Consider the following 6,000-nt stretch of genomic DNA (forward strand, 5'->3'; position numbering starts at 1 on the left):
AAGCTTAGCTGAATAGAAATCAGCTTCTGATTAATAATCAATACCTACAAATGCTACTTGCTTGAAAGGCACATGATACATGAATGCGACAAATGCCATATAAACACGATTCTCGATATTAACCCAAAGTTCCAATGAATGTGCACATTTAATAGAAATGCTAGGCAGTGACATGCTGCTCTGCACGCTGCCTCTGAATGGGGGTCCTCACAATCAGATATCCTGCTATATGTTGTTTTGCTTGAAGGTTGTGTATTCTGATAATGTATTGCTATACCACTTTTTTCCAGGGCATATGATACCGAAAAACAATGGAAATGACTTGCATTTGGGCACATTTCAAATGTATGGAAAGATGTGAAAAGGAATGTATATTACTCTATAGAAAAATTAAATAGCAAAGTTAATTATGAATGAACTGCATTCAACCAACACTGTATATGTTTGAGGTTTTGCAATATGTGCATCCCTTCCCATGCTGGATTGACTCTGTCCATTTAGGTACTCTTTAGGTATAATTAGCTCTTGAGACGCTTGTGTCTCTGTGGCTCACCTTCCTGACTCATCTTGGATAAGCATTCCCACTCCAGGACTAGAGGTGGTGCTGTCACTGAGGGTATCATCTGTTTCTCTGTTCCAGAGGTCAGGAGAAAACAGTCAGTTAGAGCAATTGACTCCGCCCCTTCCCCTCAGAAAAGCATAAAAACGAGACACCCACAAAAGGTGGTGCCTTGGTTTGGAGCTCCTTATCTCACGAGTGGGTATCCAGAATCAGACGTCACCTTCTGGGACGTTAGATGGTGATATGTCATTCCAAACCTCCCACTCATTAGAGAAGGAGCTCCAAACCGGACTGGATCTGCTAAAGGTTTCCTTGTCGTGGCCAATTTAAGTTTCGTTATTGTGCTATTGTGTGCCATTTTCGTTTATTATGGAAATTGTTATTAAATGGAGTGACCCAGTTGGCACCTAAAACATTTCTTCACTCCAACTGTCATACCTCAGTCGATTGCACTAAACAAAAAGTGTTTAGTGTTTTTCAGTAGAAGTGGATGAAATTCTAATAATCCTACTTATCAGTCTTCCACTAATTAAAATTCTAAATTTCTGAACCGGGCAGTGCCAAGTAAGACAGCTAATGTCTCTTTAAAATCCACATGCCTGATATTACTCTAAAGAACTGCGAGAGTCCGGTGTGTCACAGAGCCATCGTTGGCTCCCACTGTAAGCCACACTTCTTCTTGACTTCTAGACCACCTTTCACATTCTGCCTCTAAGCTGGCAACAGGGTGGTAACTTGGGCTTTATTCTTCTCACTTTGTGTGTCTTCGGTGATGAAGCTCTGCATCTCTTCTTAGGAGCCACAAATGTCTCTCGATCCTTATTTGTGTGCTGGCAGTCCTGCAGAGCCGAGATATTTATTTAAGATAACTAAGTGATCTCATTCACCCGTCTTTCTTCAAAGCAGATGTTTTCAGCTTTTTTGTGATAAAAGCCCACATAATATTCTCCATTCATATATACAGTACTGCTCAATCTAGTATTTATTTACTTTATACTTTATCTATTTATTTATTTGCATACTAAAGATTTTCAATTGACATCTTTAGAACAATCTAGATGAGAACAGGCCATTCAGCCCAACAAAGCTCGCCAGTCCTGTCTGCTTAATTCTTTCAAAATAATATTAAGTCAAGTTTTCAAAGTCCCTAAAGCCTTACTATCTGCCATATTACTTGGTGGCGTATTCCATACGTCTCTGGTTCTCTGTGTGAAAAAAAAAACTTCCTACTTTTTGTGCAAAATTTACCCTTAACAAGTTTCCGTCTGTGTCCCCGTGTTCTTGATAAACTTACTTTAAAGTCACAGTCTCGATCCACTGGACTAATTCCTTTCATAATTTTAAACATTTCAGTCAGGTCTCCTCTTAATCTTCTTTTGCTAAAAACTGAAGAGGCTCAGCTCTTTTAATCTTTCTTCTTAATTCATCTCCTGTAGTCCTGGAATCAGCCTAGTTGCTCTTCTCTGGACCTTTTATAGTGCTGCATTGTCCTTTTTGTAGCCTGGAGACCAAAACTGTACACAGTACTCCACATGAGGCCTCACCAGTGCATTATAAAGGCAGAGCAGAACCTCCTGTGGACTTGTACTCCACACATCAAGACGCTATATAACCTGACATTCTGTTAGCCTTCTTAATGGTGTCAATTGCATGATGACTCCTAATTCCTTCTCATAAACTGTACTTTAGATTTTCAGACCTACCATTGTGTATTCAGACTTAACATTTTTACTTCATACATGTAATACTTTACATTTACTGACATTAAAGTTTATCTGCTAGTAATCTGCCCAAGCCTGTTTGCTGTATTCTGTCCCTCAGTAATAAACAGGTTTCCACCTGTGCTCTTGATGATTTTGATTCACTGTACTACATCTCTTCATAATTTTAAACACAACCACACAAAGGTATCTATCTGTCTGTCTGTCCGCCTTTTTAAAAACTGTTTTAATTTTTTGTTTAGAACATAAGTCTCACATGTTCAGATATACTCTGAAAAGGTAAATGTTCTGGATTTTGCATTAATTTCATCCAATTTGATTATGTGACCAGATGGGAAGTCTAACTTTGTGTTGTACAGTAATGGTTGAGAATTTGTACAGTAAACGGTTGTTCCCTTCCTTGTGAGAACTGCATTGTTACAATGCCCTTTTTCTTCTGTAGAAACACCACTTTCATTTAATGCATCATACCAAAAGCCTTTGTTGGCCAAAATTACTTTTCATAAAGTCATTTTCTGTTTATTTGAGATTTTGTTGACTTGCCTTGCTCAAAGCAGACGTTTTCAGGTTGTCTCTGATAACATACACAACTGTACTGACATACTGTACACACACACACACACACACAATCTCCATATATACAGTAGTATTTGGCATCACATCATTCCTTTTTAACTGTTCTGTCTTGTTCAATTTTACCGGGAACTGAAGTGTATTTTGGCAAAATGATTATTTGTCTGTATGTGGATGATGCCTTTATTGAAACTGACTTAAGAGATCCTTATTCGCTACAAAGTTTGACAAACATATTTTTGACAATTGGAGCACAGACAGTTTATGTGAATTGCTAAGGGTCACAGAGTGAATCTGAGGCAGGGAATGAACTGGCCACTAGTTCAAATTTTAAAGTTTTTACCACTTCACCAGTACAAGGCCTAGTATGTAATAAACTGTTTATTTAATCATTAGACAATATTAAAAATTACATATTGTCTCAAATACTCTTTTTAATAAAAAGATATTATGGCTGTTAAGGAAAGAAAAGAAGGAATCACATGAAAGAAACAAAAACCAGACAGATAGATAGATAGATAGATGTGACGCGTGAGTCCCTGTCTTGTCCCCCAAAACACAAGGCTGAGTCTCAGTACTTTAGCAAAACCAGCTTTATTCCGCTTGAAACAGGAACGGCATGGTTATTTATTGTAAGGGATCTACCATTGTCCTATACACAGACACAGCAGTCAGGCAGGGTCGTGGTCAGGTTAGTGGCCAAGTTATACTGTTCCCCGTATTTATAATGTTCCTTACATCACTCATCGACGACACACACTTATAGTGCGACCACGATCAGCTCAGATTTGCTTTTGCGGCGAGCCGCTGCAGTGTTGGGAGCCTGTGATTACCCTGGCAAATGATAGCCTGTCTTCCACAGATGAGACAATTGTGCTTTGGGACACTTTTCAACGTGTTTTCCCATTAGGGGGATCCCAATAGAGTTTAGAAACCTTACAATAGATAGATAGATAGATAGATAGATAGATAGATAGATAGATAGATAGATAGATAGATAGATAGATAGATAGATAGATAGATAGATAGATAGATAGATAGATAGATAGATAGAAAATCTGGCTTTTTACAGAAGTTCAAGTAATATTGTAACAAACAACAAACCCCTCAAACACACACACACACGAATTGCAAAACAGAAGAAAACCTCAGACTTTGCTTTGCAGTCACAGTCAGGCATTATAAAGGTATATAGCCGTAGGTGTGAAGGAGCCCCCATAGTACTTCCTGACACACTTCTGCACAATTATCTTTTGGCTGAACGTCCTCATGGGACTTAGATGTGCAGCACTGTTCATAATGGCCATCAGTTTTGTCCTCATTCTCCCCTCCACTACATCCAGTGGAGCCAGAGTATGTCCCATACCTGACTCTGCCTTCTTAAGCAGTTTGTGTATTTGGTGAGCCTCTCCTGAAATAGAAAAGACACTCTGGTCATCACACAGCTATAAAACATGTAAAGGATGTCACTAATCATACTGAGGGATGGCCGTCTTCAAAATAAAAAGAGCCTGCTCCCCCCTTTCTTTTATGGTTCCTCTGTGTTAGATGTGGACCCCCAAGTACTTGTAAGAATGGACCACCTAGACGTCCACTCCTTGAATAGTGACCTGACATAGAGGGTCTTTGGTGTGGTGAAAGTCAAAAGCAGTTCCTTGGTTTTGCTGACATTGAGGTGCAGACAATTCTCTTTGCATCATAAAATAAAGTTCTCCACCTGACTGCTCTCCTCTGTCTCATCCCCCTTGTCAGTTACATGAATACTTTAAAATGAAGACTTTTTACTCTAGACATCATATTGGGGTGTTTCTTTTTTTGTCCATCACTAATATTTCATTTCATTTCAAAAGCCATGATTAAAATCCTACCTCTGTTGCAAATTTTGCAGATTATTTCCATTTGAAGAAACTGCTAATTACCTTTTATGACATTTTCAGCATTCATCTTTTAAATGAGTGTAAACATTTATTTTTATGAGTCCAAATGTTTCACTCCTCATTTCAGAATATTTAAAAGAAAGAAATCTCTCTTTCAGGTTGCTGAAAATGTCAATGTGACATTTAACATAACATTTCCAACTCCAGAGGGGCTGGGACCATCTGCAACAGCACTGGGTGAAAGGCAGGAACCTACTGTGAGCAGAGTGCCAGTCTATCGAGGGGCATACAAACACATACCCACACTGGGCTGATTAAGAATATGTTATTAACCCATCACACACATTGGAAAAGCTGTGATGAGAAAAGGCCATTCAGCCCAACAAGCTCGCCCATCTGTGATGGTCCGGGATGGCGCCATGGTCGATGGCAGCTTAATGTCCGGATCTGTCAATAACATGTCCAAGGATGAGCCGGACAAACAGGACACAAACAGCTAGGTAGAGGCATGTGAAGCAAGAACTTAGGGCTTTAATTTTAATCAAACTAGGGTGCAAAAAAGTGCCAAAATTCTTCATAAATAATTAAATAATCCATAAAAACGAGGTCTATGTGGGTGTTAAACAGTTCAATAAATAATTCCATTAAAATGAGGTTAAAATTCAAGCAAGTCTTCCAGTTCCTCTTTCTAAAATCTGATCACTCTCCTGCTTATTCCATCAGGATGCCCACCCACAGGTGCAGTCAACCTTTAATCCCCAGTTCCCCCTGCCAGTCTATCAGCATCTGCAGAACAGAAGACTGAACCCCAGCCACTTCTACCTCAGCCAGTCCTTCAATGAGGAATACAACACAACGAGACCACTACTACTCCCCTGCATAGCTCAATAGGAGCAGCCCTTCTTGAGTGTAAGCTCACCGCTCCCTTCCCCTGAGGCATACTCCCGACCACCTGACTCCACTCCATATTGCACCATTCTGCCCCACTTTCTCTACTCTTTTTAACCTCCTTTCTCCTTCTCTCTTTTCCTTCCCTGGCTCTCCACTCAGGCTCCCTTTTCTACCTGTGGGTGTAGGTGCCCCACCTAATGAGACGCTGAGCACCAGTGGAGAAAAGCTGAATTAACTGCATGGGTGCGCAACACACGATCAACTCGCTGCCCCTGCAGCCATGCAGCAGAGTGTCACACTCACAGGCCCGAGCCTAGCTGCACCGCTATAATACCACAGCATTCGATTCACCGAGATCATCCAAATTATATGAAGA

Source organism: Polypterus senegalus, chromosome 7 (genome assembly GCF_016835505.1).
Source record: "Polypterus senegalus isolate Bchr_013 chromosome 7, ASM1683550v1, whole genome shotgun sequence".
Taxonomy (NCBI): Eukaryota; Metazoa; Chordata; class Cladistia; order Polypteriformes; family Polypteridae; genus Polypterus; species Polypterus senegalus.